General features: G+C 40.5%; 1 pseudogene; it reads left to right on the forward strand.

Annotated features, from left to right (window-relative positions):
• The first annotated feature begins 2,063 nt into the window (after positions 1-2,063).
• On the forward strand, positions 2,064-7,016 carry LOC149748624 (protein TASOR 2 pseudogene; annotated as a pseudogene).
• Positions 7,017-16,696: the final 9,680 nt, after the last annotated feature.

The raw sequence follows: 16,696 nt of genomic DNA on the forward strand, positions 1-16,696 counted from the left end.
AGGTCTGGCCCTTCACAGAAAAAATTTGCCAACCCTATCTATAGTATTTTGAATTTTAAAATTCTGATGCCTAAAGAAGAAACACTGGAGGTGTGTGGATCCCCAGGATCCTAGATAATTAAGATTTTACCCTGTGGTTTAACAAGTAGTTATTTCTGGCCAATTATAGTTTGAGAAATTGTGTGTGTGTGTGTGTGTTTAGGAGGGTGGTAGAAAGAACGGCAGTATGAAGCAGCAACTCACACTTTACATTTCCTCACAAATTCCAGGCCAACCATATTGGGTTTCTCTCTATATGAACCATTTTAAAGGTATTAAATAAATTACCTATAATTCAACATATATGTTGTCACTGTTTCTCAAGTGTGCTAATTTCATCCACTATAAGAAATATGTTTTAGGGATGTCCCTGGCAGTACAGTGGTTACAACTCCACACTCCCAGTGCACAGGGCACGGGTTTGTCCCTGGTCAGGGAACTAAGACACAACATGCCACAGAGTGTGGCCAAAAAATGAACAACAACAACGATGTGATTAAACCAGCCAAGATGACTAAATATAATACCACAAAAGCTCAAAAAAAATAGAAAAGAAATACATTGTATATTGTAGTCCAGTACACACAAATTCATACATTACTGAAACAGAAATTTCAGGAAGCATTTACCCTAACTATGTGTAATACAATCTGATATCTTCTGTTTCATTTAACAAAGAATTCTGGTTGCAGCCCATTAAGTTTATTTTATAATACACCCATGGGTTATTGCATGCAGCTTGAGAAACATGTCATTGAGTGATGCAAATAAGCAGGGCAGTCCGTGCAGGGTCACCTGTTTCGTGTTTCTCCTTTTCCTCGCAGGACCTAGGTTGTGAGAGATGTTCCCCTCCCGCCCGTGCAGATGTTACGCTTCCCCTAGTCTTGATCATCTCATCTTATTTTCTTTCTCTTCTTAATTTAGTCTTAACAGTTTTCCTGCTTGACTTATATTTTGCCTTTTTTTATGCTAAAAATTTTAGAAATTGTAACCAGTATAAAATCAGAAGTCTTACTCTAAAAACAAAACTGCTGCTTTATTGCCTTTGATAGTTTAGTAGGGAAGAAAATAATTAGACCCAGGGAAATGTACAACATTAAGAGAGTCTAAAAGCTTTTTTAAAAAACCGTTTATTTTTCTAACCTTCAAAAGAATAAAATGAAACTGGTCTCTTTTCTACATTTCACTAATAACCATCACATTCTGAAACTGTTTAATATGTTTTCTGTTCTCAATCAATTAGAAATAGTATTTTCCATATAACGTGATTTTAAAATATTTGCAAACATTCACACGTGTGATTATTTTATATCGTCAATGGGGAAAACGTTTTCACAGGGAACATTTATTAACATTTTTTTTAAACTCTTAAAGGATTGAAACACTTTCTGCGTGTGATACAAGCAGGTTGTTAATAGTTTTTTCTCCTCATGTGCCCCCACCTTTAGTTCTTTCCTTCCTTCCCTGCGAGAAGTAAAGCTGAGCATTTTGTAAGAGAAATGAGCAATTATAATAGATTTATAGGAAGTTAAATCAGAAGAGGACTTTCTTCAATGTACCTTCCTCTGTCTTCTCTTAAGAGATGATTTTTCAGGCAGTGTTAAAGCTTTGATATTTAGGTGTAGTGAAGGAAAATATGTAAGATGGCTCTTTGTGAACCTACAGTCTCTTCTCTACAGTGTGATCATGGTTTTAACCATATGGCTTTATGGGAGCTGTGTCGCTTTTGTGTAAATTGAATTATCCGTCACCCTGTGCTGTGAACTAGCATGTTCAGCCTTACCTGCCACATCAGTCAGCAAAGATTATGGAATCTTTTTTAAAAATTAAGTCATGCCTTGTTTCTATAAAGTTATTACTCTGATATTTTTCTCCTAATCCTAATTAGGGATATAGACCAACACTTAGCAAGTTCAAAAATCTTTTAATGAAATACCCCAAATTTTATATTTTATTCCCCATTATTAAAGTTTCCCCCCAAAACAAATCAAAGGAAAGCTATGCTGATAAATATGTGCGCCCCCTACCCCTTAGAAAACGGTGTCTTTTCTGCATAAGGTGCTGAAGTGCTGACTGCACAGTTTGTACAGACAACCAAATTGGATTGGAAAAACCAAGAAGCTCCTATTTCTAAAGATGTTCCAGGGTCAACGAATGCTAAAAGGGCAAGGAAACGAGAGACATCTCCAGTCAAAACTGTTCCAAGGGCTGAGCCACCTGTGAAGAATTCTCCACAAAAACAGAGGGAAAATATAGTAAAAGGCAATCAGAATCCCAGAATCAGAAAGCAGCCACAACCTGGTAAGAAGTCCTCTTCCTGTAAATTTCAGCACCGTAATACAGACTAATCGAGATTATAAAGTAGTATATTGAAACAGTATAAGATCAGTTGAAATCTGTCACGTTCTTGTGGTCTTCTTTAGTTCAGACACTGACAGGACAAGTAACTTGGTTTCCCATTGTGAATAAATAAGAAAGTGCCAAGATTCATACCTTCACTAAATAGACCCTACTTTTCATTCTGCAGAAAGCCTGAACATGAACTGTTTAGCAGAGTTAAAGTATAAATGGCCTTTTTTAATGACTAAATTCACAAGCAGGTAGCATCTGGCAGTATTTTTCTGGACCATAATCAGTTATAGAAGATATTATAAGTTTGTCCAGAGGGAACTGTAAAGACATGGTTCAAAGCAGTCAGTAATCTCGAATCCTGTATTTCACTTGTATTTTTTCTTGTTTTTTTTCGGTACGTGGGCCTCTCACTGCTGTGGCCTCTCCCGTTGCGGAGCACAGGCTCCAGACGCGCAGGCTCAGCAGCCGTGGCTCACGGGCCCAGCCGCTCCGCGGCATGTGGGATCTTCCCGGACCGGGCCACGAACCCGTGTCCCCTGCATCGGCAGGCGGACTCTCAACCACTGCGCCACCAGGGAAGCCCCTGTACTTGGTTTCAAAAGGCATTAAATTAATTTTAAAAGCAGTTTTACTTTTCTACTTCTACTTGTGCGGAAGTGAATAACCAAGTCTCCTTCTGTGAGCCAGCAGCTGACTGCTGGTTCCGTGTTCCACCTGCTGGAACCTCCTCGTTGCTGGCACGTTCCCTCATCACCGCGGACCTCACTTTTCTCCCAGCTCCATGTCCCTCTTCATACCCGTCTCTCTGAGTAGAGTGCAGCTCCACCAAGCTGCAAAATCTATACATTTTACAGTATCTTCGGTATTGAGTCCTACTGTGTTGTATGTGTGGTGGTGTTTTTTGTTTAGAAAAACCTTCATTTCCTCATATCTCTGTATTTCCATCAGTTTTCTGTCTAATCTCATGATTCTACTTTCTCTCATCTACCTTTAGGTTTTTTAAAAGCCTCAAATTTAGTGGAATTCAGGGAAAGAAACTCTTGTTTTGTTGGGGTGATGGTATTATGGATGAGCTTGGTTTTTTCTTTCCTCATTGTTTAAAAAAATTTTTTCGGCCACACCTTGCAGCATGTGGGATCTCGGTTCCCTGACCAGGGATCGAACCCACACTGCCTGCATTGGAAGCGCAGAGTCTTAACCACTGGACCACAGGGAAGTCCCTTTCCTCAGTTTCGCTAATGTTGTTTATGGCTGAAGATTTTTCTGAAAGCTCCTCAGTCATATCACCGTACAGCCTGTAGAGAGTCATACCCAACACAGCCTCTCTGCTTGTCTCCCCAGGCAGTTACGAGGTGGTCTTACCCACGGGTGCACATTTCTCTCCTGCCGTTTCCCAATGCGTGCCTTCCCTGCCAGGCACATGGTGCCACCCACACGAACCACGCCTGTTGTCACTCCTGTGCAGTCCCCTCTGCTCAGCTAAGTCCACCCGGAGTCATTTCCTGATGCTCTGATCTGCACTCATTTCTCCTTTTTTTTCCATTTCTTTTTTGGGTTTTTGAGAACGTTAAAGAGTTAATTCATACTATTTTCCAATCATCTGGTGTGTCTTGGTCCTGTCTTTCCAATTAGTTTGTAAACAGGATGAGTATAGATACATACATAATGCATTGTATTCCCAGCCTTGTCATTAGAATTCCTTGTGCTGAATTGGCTTCTATATACTTGTAGGCTAATCGATTAGTGGGAGGAGGTGTGCAACTGGGCATTGGCAGAAAAGTGAGCCCAGAAAATGAAAAGTTTCCAGAATGGGTATTCAGAAATAGGGCGATTTGTATTGCAAGTGTCTGTATATATTGTGCAGCCACATTCCAAGTTAAAATTTTAAGATTACCACCTTTTAAATAATGTGTTAATTTTTTCTTTTATTTCTTAATCACCCATGCTAATCCACTTCATTTCTTTTACTTGAAATATCAGAGTTTAAGAAGGCTCAATCATTTTGTTACTGAAACTAATGGTTTTCTGTCCTTTTTAAAGTTTTCAATATAGTTTTTATTTACTGAACTCTTTAATTTTTTATAATTTATTTGGCATCATTTTATCTATATTTCTTAAAAGAGATAGATGATCAGTATTGTATTTTTAATTAATTGAAAACCTCTAGCAAGTCAGTTATTAAATGATTTACCTGAAATGACACATATGAAAATGAACCCTTTTTCTTGACTCAATACAGTGTTCTCTAGATTCGACCTTCCTCATAGTGATACTCAGTGTAAGAACCATAGTATTTAAGGATAGAATGAACTTAGTGTCAGTAAACACATCAGATCCTAAAATGAATGTGTTTCCAGTACACCCGGAGGGTTCACGAGACAGCCCTCTTTGGGCCACTTTCTCGTACCTCACCCCGTTGGGCTTTGATATTTTAAATAAAAACTGGGCAGTGGTTGATTAATTTTACCCTCCTCACCATACACACACTCTTGTCATTCTGTTTGATGACCTCATAGGCCAGAGTTTTCTCTGTAAATGTACTGTCATTGGGCTTTGCAGACAGGTTAGTAATTTATTTCAGACCTGCTACTGCTAATTATAAAGAGGAGCACAGTTGGCTTTTCTGTCCATCCAGCCACCTGCTACAGGGACTCACTGCCCAGTATTGTTGAGAACTTTGTCCTTCATGATAATCACATTTTAAAAGGCTGAATCAAAGTCCTGAGAAGGCAAGTAAACCACCTGAGAATGTTAGTTTTCTGACCGAATGCCAGTGGGTAGATTTGAGTACCTGCTGTAAGGAGAATTATCAGTAGATGAGGAGATTTGCTTTTTTGCAGATAGAATAGAGAGGAAATGTTTTTAATGCAGAAACTGAAGTTTTAAAACTTGAAATTAATTGGCGATTCTGAATATTCTTACTTTTCTCATTTTTTATTTGTATCGTAACGTATTATAATTAAACATCAGTACGGTTAAAAATCATCTCTATTTTGAACTTAGGTGGTTTCTCTAATAACTTGCCAAGGGAAATGATTTCTAAGAAAGTACATTAACCTTCTATGATATACACTTTAAACTTAGAAATTCTTAGATTCTCACTAGATTGTAAGCTCTCTGAGGGCAGGAGTCTTGTTTTCTTGTTTTTGTTTTTTTCTCTTTGTATATTTCTTTAGCTGAGCAGTATGCCTTGTGTGTAGGTCAGTACATGCAGGTTTTTTTTTTTTTTTTTTTTTTTTTTTTTTTGCGGTACGCGGGCCTCTCACTGTTGTGGCCTCTTCCGTTGCGGAGCACAGGCTCCGGACGCGCAGGCTCAGCGGCCACGGCTCACGGGCCCAGCCGCTCCGTGGCATGTGGGATCTTCCTGGACCGGGGCACGAACCCGTATGTCCTGCATCGGCAGGCAGACTCTTAACCACTGCGCCACCAGGGAAGCCTGAGTACATGCAGTTTTGAAGGGTGATTTCTTTTTAAATTAATATGCACATTCCTTAAGACTTGTTCCTTGGTAAATACATTATAATACATCAGGAAGTTGGACAAGACCTCACTCTGGTAATAAAAATTTAACATACAATTTATGCAACATATCAAGAGGTTTTTCTTGAATATGTTGACTTAACTGTTGATTTTCACTGAACCATAGGAATATGACAAAGAATTAATTCTATGGAAATCAAGTGTTATGTGTCTTTTTTTCTTTTATGCTGAAGCCAAAGGAAAAACTTCTTCACAGCTTCAATCAGAAATTTCAGATGGTCAAGAAGATGTTATTAGCATAAGTACAGCTCAACCAGAAAATATCACAGTGGCTCCAGAAGACCCACCTGAAAACTCCATTGTCAACTGTGACTCCCAGGCCCTAAATATGTTGGCTGATCTTGCATTAAGCGCTGCTACCTCTACCACACCATCCTCTGAGCCCAGAAACTTGCCCTGCTCCTCTGAATTGCCACAGAACGATGTTTTGCTTTCTAAAGAACATTCTTTGCGTGGTACATCAGACCATGAATATCATAGAAGAGTTAAAAGTCAAAAAGGTGGACCGTCATCCAAGCCCTCCTCTGATAAGAGTAATCTGACATCAGACCCCACGGTCAGCCAGGAGGAAGAAAGCTTGGTTGCTGGCATTCAGGCCCCTGCAGAAGCCCAGTCAGCACTGCCCGAGGAAACCCTAGAAAGTTCCGACGCAAGCCAAAGCTCTGTCATTGCTGTGGAGCGTTCCTATGCCCTGCTCCTTGCAGAACATTCAAAGAAGCATCTACAGCAGAGAGGGGCCCCAGGCCCTGCGTTTGCCAAGAATGGCACAAAAGGCCCTGAAGCGGGAACCCCAGTGGGGGAAGTGATGCCATTTCGGCATCAGCAGGTCACCTCCCCACTGCAGCAGCTTTCCGAGGCCCCAGCGCTCAGGCGCAGGAGCGGGGTGCTGCCCTCCAGCCTGCAGGACTTCTGCCGCTCTCGTACCGTATTCAGCTGTGACGGCTCCTTTAAGGTCACTTTCGTATGGGAAGCAGATTACGTGTTCAGCTTAGACGGCAAGTAAGTATACCAACAACCCCCTGGAGAAGACTGTAGTCAGAGCACTACACGGGTGAGTGGGAGTGACCCTGGATGAAAGTGGATGAACTTTTCTGTTGAGATAAATGTAGCGAGAAGGGATACTTGTGCTAAACCCTGGGGAGGGAGAAGGAAGTGTGTAAAATCCAGTAACTTGGGAATAATACCAAGCAGATTCACTGTAATCATTTGTTATATCAACTTCATTTTTATTTTACTCATTGTTTCATGTTCATGTAATTTTTAAAATAAAAATGAACACAAAAACTAAGGTTAATAATTAAGGCACTTACTTATAAGATAATCAACTAAAACAGTCATTTTCAATGATTTTGGTTTCTTCTTTCTTTAAAATCTCAGGCCTTGGAATACTGATTTACCAGATACCATGGAAGAAGTGAAGCTTTTACTTCATATGTGGGTAGCTCTGTTTTATAGCAATCAAAACAAAGTCATACAATCATCCCGAAAAGTAGTAGAACACAGCAACCCAGCAAAATACGTGTGCATAAATAGCACGTTAGAATCGTTTGAATTCAGTGAAATTGAAGAGTCCTCCGGTGTGGAAAGGTGCTCCGTAGACCCTCTGTTGGAGACTAATGAGGCTCCCAGAGGTCCTACTGCCAAAGTGTCCTTCCCAATCACTGACCCCCTGCTTCCTTTCATGAAACCACCGCCTGTGAGAGGCTTGGAGCTTTGGGTGCAGAATGAACAGAAAGAAATGTTTGCAACAGCAGGTCATCCAGAGACCCCAGAAAGCCAGAATTTCATCTATTCCTGTAATAATGAGGTAGGTAAAGCTGAATACTGTAAATGCTGGTGTTATTTTTGAAGAAATATTTTTTGTACGTAAAATCACATTCATAACAAGGCATTGGTTTCTTTTAGGAAAGTGGATTCTCTAGCTATGTAAAGGATTAGAATGCCAGAAACTTAGTTTACAAAGTCTGGATTGTCTGCAGGTGGAGCTTATCTACCATCCTGATTGAAGAAACAAAAGGAGGAAAAAAATCGTAGGCCTCAGATGATCTGGGAGCCAACCATAATTATGTAGCTTTTTAGTTGTATGATTTGGGGCAAATTACTTGTTCTCTGAGCTTATTATCTTTTAAAAGAGGTGAATAATACTTATTCTGTTTACCTATAATAGTGTTTATGGATCAAATGCAGTAATAATAAATATAAAAAATCTTTGATAAACCTTAAAGGAAACTAAAATTGAATATATTAAAAAATATTTTTAAAAACAAATCCTGAGGGCTTCCCTGGTGGCGCAGTGGTTGAGAGTCCGCCTGCCGATGCAGGGGACACGGGTTCGTGCCCCGGTCTGGGAAGATCCCACATGCCGCGGAGCGGCTGGGCCCGTGAGCCGTGGCCGCTGAGGCTGCGCGTCCGGAGCCTGTGCTCCGCAACGGGAGAGGCCACAACAGTGACAGGCCCGCGTACCACCAAAACAGAAAACAAATCCTGAGACAGTAAATAAAATGCCAGACCTCTCATAGTCTGCAGATAACTGTTTGTAAATATGAAAAATACACTTTGTTTCATTTCACTGTTCTCAACTGATAGGACGGATAATCGAATTTTTTTTTTTTTTTTTTGCGGTACGAGGGCCTCTCACTGTTGTGGCCTCTTCCTTTGCGGAGCACAGGCTCCAGATGCGCGGGTTCAGCGGCCACGGCTCACGGGCCCAGCCGCTCCGTGGCATGTGGGATCTTCCCGTACTGGGGCACGAACCTGTATTCCCTGCATCGGCAGGCAGGCTCTTAACCACTGCGCCACCAGGGAAGCCTGATAATCGAATTTTAATTGGAGCAAATTAAAAAGTTGTATCAAGATTCTAAGTAAATGGATTGACAAAATACCTGCCTTTTTAAGCTTTCAGAGCAGATTTATTACAGAATAATTTTACATGGGTTTGGGCACCTTCAGTGCCTGTGTTAACATTGAGTTTCTGTACCTGGGCTTCCGTGGGGATTTGCAGGTCCAGGGGTGAGCCTCAGAGGGTCTGTGAGTGTCTGCAGATGCTCATCTTCATCAGAATGAAGACTGGTGGAACGCTGTGGGCCAGAGACTGGTCTGAGCCCTTCACTCGCATTAGCTCAGTTAATTCTCACACGGCCGGGTGAGGTAAGGACCGTGCCACCCATCTTATAGGTGAGAAGACTGAGGATGGAGAAGTACAGAATGGCCTGGAGGCACATAGTAAATTGTCCGGCCAAGACTCAGATCTGGACACTCTAGCTGTTTCTCAGTGTCTAATTCTGTGGATGTATTTATGTATATATATGCACATATGTGTGTGTTTATATGTGTACACATAAAATATATGTTACGTGTGTATGCGTTCTTTTTCTGAGGATGGGGTTCATAAATTTCATCTTATTCTCAAAGAGATACATAAAATCACTACCTTAGAATAAGAAAGTATTTATGTTTAGTCAGGCAGATTTTAATTATTACATATATATTTATACACACACTAGTTTCTTATAAAGTATTTTCGGTCGTGGTAATATATATTAACTTACTTTAGTAATGTCCAATTAGGAATGATTTTCTTGCAAACATGAAAGAGTATTAAGTAGAAAGTAGAATGTTAAAATTAACGATTCCTAACACTTTCTATAGCATATACTTAGAAATATGTTTCCGTCATCTTCTTGAATACTGTACCCATACTTTAAAGGTGCACACACCTTTAAATCCTGTACCACTCCCTATTCTAGGGCAAACTAGGATTATCAAAGTTTTCATTTCACTAAGAGCACAGGCATGGTGAGATTCTCGACTATGGCCCAACATTATCAGCCACAGTACGATTGGGAGGGTCATAGAACTGTTCTCAGAATGAGTGTGCCATCAAGAGTTTTCTACGCTTTGTATCTGGCCAGTCGTGTCCCCTTAAAACCAAGTCTCAGCTCCTCCCTGCCAATTGCTCAGGTCAGTGTCTTTCTTTGACTAAGGCAGAAATGTTTTTAACAAGAGATTTGAAACACAGGTCCTGACTTACAACACGACTGCTTCAAAATCTGGCAGGAAATCTGTGGCCGTAGTGTTCCAGAGCTACAGGTGTAGGTCAACTGTATGGTCAATCCACTTTACCATATTCTGAACAAGACCATTCTTCAGCCTTTAAAGAAAAGAAGAAAAGAAACAGCCTTTTTATGAGGTTATCAAAATTGTCCAGAGGTATTTCTGTTACTGTTTATGCTAAATCCTTTCTGGTACTGTTTAAATCAGTCCTTTTAGTTGAGTTTATTAATGCAAGCTGCACTGTGTTTTCTGCTGCTTTGTTGAATAGGGAGGTATTAAAATGAGAGAGAGATTATGTCCAGTTATAAGCTAAGAAGACAGCTAAGGGGTAAGGGACTTTTATTTAACAGGATAGAGATTGATACCTTGGGAAAGCTGCTTATCAGTGTATTCTGAGTACAAGAGATAATAATTAGTGTTTCCTCATGGGAACATTCCAGATGACAGTGCATTTATAGTCTAATTGAAAGCTGGTGTTTAAAATAAGTTATTCTTTGCTTTAAAGATTATCTTTTAATCTTACTAAAAATAATTTAAATTAATTGAGCACTTTTTCCTCTACTGCTGCATTTCTGAATTAAGTGATGCTATTTAGCAAACAGTCTGCATTTTCAAGTCTTTAAATTGCCAGTGGTCTAGCCACTTTTCTTCCCAAAAGTCCATTAAAAATAAAACAAAAAAAACAAGGCTGTGCAACTAAGAAAGTTTTGGAGTTCTCGTGTGTGTGTATTTAGATAAAACAAATTCGTATTTGGGGGGTATTTTAAGCCTAAGAAGAGAGGGATTTGCTTGATCTCTACCCTATGAAGATTCAAAAGAACAGAGCAAACTAAAATTGATCTTTGTCTGTTCTGTTCTTCACATATGTAAATGCTTGAAAAAAAGATCTATTTGGCCCTTGATTTTTTAAATTAATTTATTTCTTTTGCTTTTATCATTTCAGATAATTGGGGGGAAAGCCGAACAAGAGTCATCAGATAAACTAGAGACCTCTAATCTGGTGCTTTCTAGCATTGGAAGTACCCAAACTAATGGATCTTCTATTCCTGCTGAAGATAAAACCTTTGAGCCACTTGATGGCACACAGGTGACATCTTATAATGATACTGTCACACAGTCCACATTCGCCAGGACTTACGATGGGATCAGCAATCCGTCAATGATTTTTCAAAAGTCTGTGTACAGCACCCTTGAAAGCAAAGTTGATGTTTTTCATGCAAAAATGCAAACAAAAACAGGTGCTTTGCAGGGCTTTATCCAGCATAGCAGCCTTATAATCAAAGAATGTCAGTCATCCTTGGAAGGGGAGGATGATACGGAGTATGTAGTGATTAATCTGGAACGAGTTACATTCAGTTTTGAAAAAAATGCCTATGCACCGATACAGACAGAAGTTGTAAACAGAGCTGATAAACCTACACCCTTTAATGTGGAGTTGATTAAACAAGTATCACCTGCTACAAGCCTTAGACATCCTGTGTCCGCATTTGAAAAGACACAGGGTCTTAGGGACGTTCCCTCTCTGGCAATGTCAGGACAACAAGGCGCTAAGTACCTTTGTGCCTTCTCAGTGAGTAGAGAGATACTTGCTAAAGAAATGTGTTCATTACAGAAAGGGCAGGCTGTTGCAGGCTCACCATCGCCGTCTGATAATTGCCTTGTAACAGAGGCATTATCACTAGTTAAAAGTTCTAGTTATTTGTTACCCAGAGAAGAAATGAAGCTCTCTCAAGAATGTTTTCCGTCGACCCAGAGTCTCTTCAGCATCTCTTCGGAAGACACTGTAGAGTCGTCCCAGCTTGAAGAAGTAGTCTCATCGTCAGCTTCTGATCCCTTGGAAGAAAAAGATTCACTTGACTGCATCCCATCAGTGAGGAATGCTTCGGATGGCTCTTCAGAACTAAAGAATGACAAGAGTGGTCTAAACAGTGAACACATGAGTTTTGAAACATTTAATTCTGCATTTACCAAACAAACCAGCCTATCTGTGAATAGAGAGGAAGTCAGCCTCGAGTTATCAGAGGAGGATTCTGACCTTGACCTCACTCTCACCATATCACCGCCCACGAGTCCCTGGGAAGAAGCATCCGCTGGTGAAATGGAGCAGCAGCAGGAGGCCCCGTTACCCTGCTTAGAGCTTCAGGAGACAGCGGAAGAAATAATTGAGCCTGAAGAGGTGCCTGATGTGAACTCTGCTGATCACACGTCAATGAAACCACGAGAAAGTGAGAGAAAAGGTGATAACTTACAGACAGTGGCTTTCATACTTTCGAAAGAAACCTGTGCCCTTGAGGTTGCAGAGGAAGTTCAAGTTGGTTCAGACTTCTCCTTCAGTTGTTTTTTTTTGTTTGTTTGTTTTTTGTTTGTTTTTGTTTTTGTTTTTGTTTTTTCCCTCCTTCAGTTCTTTAATTAAAGAAGTGTCACCAGCTTCTAGTCCTGACTGCCAGGTACCAGGTGAAGAAGCACAGCCAGCTTGGGCTGTATTTCCAAGTAGTTTTAAACTCTGTGATGCACACTATGAGAAAACTGACAGATCCTCCCAGGTTGAAACAGTAGATTTGGCCATAACAGAAAAAGAAAATTCTTTTGTTGGTCCCACCCATCCAGTGGGACAAGATAACTTAACTCAGATATAGAAGGAAAAATACCAAAATTTAATAACGATGATATTTTGTGGGATTTTAATTTTATTCTTTATGTTTTCCCTGTATTTTCTACAGTCGGAATGACTACTTTTACAGGCAGAAAAAAATAATAATGATTAGTTTTGTTTTTTTTTTAAATCAAAGTAAGAAATCAGCCAGGTTATTACAATTCATTGTCCAACTTCTTACCTCGCCTCAGCCATGTAAAACGGGGGTTGACCGAGACTTGGAAGAACCACCCAGACTGGCAGTGGCAGCATGGCTGTGTGAATGAAATGCAATGACTTTTCTCCGGTAACTTGCAGAGTAGACCTAATAAAAGCATCTTGAATAAGGTCATTACCCCTTCAAAGGAGGAGGAAGGCTGTGTCATAGCCTGACATGCCTATTTCTAGTACTCGCCTTTGTGTGAGAACAGCATGACTGGATTATCAGCAAAAGAATCTTAGGAAAAGGCCCTGCCAATAAGGAGTCAAAGTCATGTGAAAGGGCCAGAGGAAGAAAGACCAAGGACTCAGTGTGGGAGGGACTTCCCAGACATACTGTACAACAGACAGAAAATAGGCACCTTCCTCACCGTCATGAGGAGTAATTCACATCCTGTGACATTGCTTTCTGTCCCTGATTATCTCAAATACAAGAAAATATTATCAATCAGCCTTTCTGAAAAGTACCAATACCAATGATCCACATTTCCTTTTCCTTCATTTGTCTGTTAACAGTGTTGATGTAAACCTTCCTGAAATAGAAGCCAGCACATTTCTTAAAATATGTTTTTGATGAGTGGTGCTCCCCACTTTCCCTTTCCTATTATTTCCCATGCCTCTCACAAGAAAAAGAAAAGAATTCAAAATTTTTTCCCCAATTGATCATGCTTTGGTTAGCGGGGGAGTTTTAAAGCTACCTTTCCCAATTTGGGTTATTTCCATAACAAACAAAAAGAACTATATTGCCAGTATTACTAAGAACATGCATAAAAGGATGCTTAATCCGTTTCGATAAGCTATTCACAGGCATAAAGAAACATTCAGAGAGGTTAGTCATTGTCATGAGAAGCTCAGGAAAACTATCACTTTCAAATGCAGTATTTAGGACACACTCCCGTGCATTGAGTCATCCCTCCAGCATTTGCGGAGCTGCCACTGACTAAGCAGAGGGGGTTGGCCGAAGGAGCTAGCCTTGTGTGACATGCCAGCCCAGGCCTGCCGATGAAAAGCATGTAGAAGGACATCGTGGAAAATTCCTAGGTCCTGAAATCCCAGCGCCAAGTAAGGGGAAGTTGCAGAGGTTGCAGTGCGGGTGCACAAGAAGGAAGGCTACAGAAGTACAGCACAGAAAGACTTCCAGGGCCCACGCTGCCAAAATGAGGCGTGGAGAACATTGATTTGCAGAGCAGCAGGACCGATGCCTTTCGAGATAGGGTACGGTGTTTCTGGATGCTGATGGAGCCTCTTGAAAGGTAGATCAATTTCTGGGGTCCCTTTTAGGGAGACTCTCACCCCGGGCAGGCTGCTGACCATCACCGCTGACCTGAGCACAGCTATATACAGAAGGATGACACCAGGAAGCCTAGGTCTGTGCCTTTGGAAAGAAAAGCATCACACTCAGAGAGTCTGGGGAGCTTTTATTGATATTAAGCAACAGATTCACAGGTGTCAATATAATATAGAAGCCAAACTTCATTTAAAGTCTATAACTGTAGGAAAGCTTATATATGACTTCCAGATCCTCACAAATCCATTTGTTTCAGAAAAGATTCTAAAGAAGAAGTCTGGAAAATCCTTAATTAAATTTTGGGATTTAGATGATGATGGGATACAGAATAAAGGAGGTCTCACAGATCTTTGGGGTTGATCGGAGGAAGGCCACATGGAGGAAGTGACTTAGGAATTTTCTTGTGAAAGTTTTGTTTATTTAGGGGCGCTGCTGGTTTGGCATAAATGGGACTTTCTCAAGTATCACTAATGAAATAACTAACCTCCATTCTATGAGTGTTTTCACCTGCAGTCCATCTGCTGCCAGGACGGAAGACAATGTAGCCTACATGCATAGACATTTTCCCCAGTAGGTAGCATCCTATTTATGGAATAGTTCTTGGTTATTTTATTTTAAAGACGGAATTATCAATTTTGTATTTGTCCGGGTGATTTAACTACAGCTTACCTAGACATCGGTGATGCCAACAACAAATGAGTATTTTCCCTTTTCTTTGAAAACCTTTGATTTATATGAGAAGACTGTTCTGTGTACCTCAGTGTTCTACAACTTGGGGGAACATTTTTCTTCGTGTTTTACACATTGCCAGAATGTCTGACTTTGTTGTCTGGCTTTGTTCACAGCAGCACTGTAGTTTTCCATTAGTTTTGGGTTACAGTGTTCAATATTATTGTTTTAAATTATTCTCATTTTAAGCAGAATAGCTTCAAAGCTATTCATTGAAATTAATGATAAAAATAAGGATTTTACAAGTGTGCTCAGTTGTAGCAAAAATAAGTCTATTTTAACCAGTAGCTTTGTTTTTGCACGTTAAGGTCAGAAATGCACATGTAATGCATGTTGGAGTCTGTTTTAAAGGTTTTACCACCTGTGTAAAAACTAACATCTTCAATGGTTTTATCTGCTGTTATTCATGCTACACTACATAAACATTTTTTTCCTAAATGGTACAAATTTATAAACTGTCATTTTCACTTACTCAGTTTTTGTAAACAGCATACTACAAAAATCAACCCTCTGAGGAAGAAATAATCATTTGTTTATATTAGAAATAATTTCTACACCAATCTTTAAAACTCAAAACCAAGCAAAAACATTGGTAAGATACATAGTATCTATTTGGAACAAAGGTTTTTGTACCTAATTTGTTTCATTTTAATAAAGACAACTAAAAATCATTCAACTGCTTCTGCAATGATTTTATAGCAAATATTAAATTTGTAAGAGAATGTTTTACAGCACTTTAAATTTTTTAGGCCATTTAGCAGAATAAGTAGCTTCCAAAAGAATCCTACCACTTACCTCACTTTGGCCGCCATCTGTCAAGCCTCATCCCCGCAGGCCTGCCCGGTGCTTTCCCCTCCCTCGTGCGGTGCCGAGCAGCAGGCTCCAGCAAGAGGACACCTCACAACTCTCCAGTTGGCCCTTCCAGGGGGTCATGTCAGCCTGCACAGGAACTTCCCTCAAAAGCCATTTATCTGCTTTTAAACTCCCCCTACAGAACCGAAAGTGTTCCTTTCCCCTCGGTATGTTCTTAGGAGGAGGAAGAATGACTGAGTTTTAATTCTTACCCTAGCTCTTGCTTAGAGACCCACTCAGCTGATCTTTACCCCAGGGATAAGAATCTAATAGGACCATAACTGTATTCGGTACACTGAATTAATCTGAAATTACTACGGAAAAGGAAAGTACAGCGCACCTGCCAGCCGTGCTCCTCCCCTGAAGGACCTTCCAGCACCCACGAGGCCGCCCGTTCTGTAACTGAAGGCTTAGCCAGGCCACAGAGGAGCAGGCGCCTCCAGACTGAGCTTCTGCAGAGACTCTGCCCTCATCACCTTTGTGCCCCGTTGGCCTGGCACAGAAATGTTGGTTGTTCCCATAAATATGCCGAATGCAGAATATGAAGGCATCCTGGTACTTCCTTCGTACTACTAACCCAGCTTGTGCCTCCACCTGCGTTAACGGCTCACAATGCGAAATATTGCAGGAAAAGAGGGGAAAGGCCTGCTGGAATTTTAGATAATCTTATGAAAAGGAAGCAGTTGTTTTCAACCGGGGTGATCTGGGGTTGTCACGCCAGGGAGGTGCATACAATGTGCGGGACAGCCCACCTACAACAAAAAATTCTTTGGCCAAAAATGGACAGTATGAGATTGAGAAAGCTAAAGTAATCACTTGGATAATCGAAGTTATTATTACCCTAAATCCTTTAACAGATTGCCTACCTTAGTCTATGTCCTTCAGACTCAACTTTAAAAGAGAATACAGTTACAATGTCCTCATTCCTCCGACATAAATGACAGACTCAACTATAAAAGAGAATACAATGTCCTCGATGTAAATGACAGCAC

The sequence above is a fragment of the Delphinapterus leucas genome, chromosome 8, assembly GCF_059928025.1.
Source record: "Delphinapterus leucas isolate spDelLeu-1000000601 "Yukka" chromosome 8, BTC_Dleu_Yukka2, whole genome shotgun sequence".
NCBI classification, from domain to species: Eukaryota; Metazoa; Chordata; class Mammalia; order Artiodactyla; family Monodontidae; genus Delphinapterus; species Delphinapterus leucas.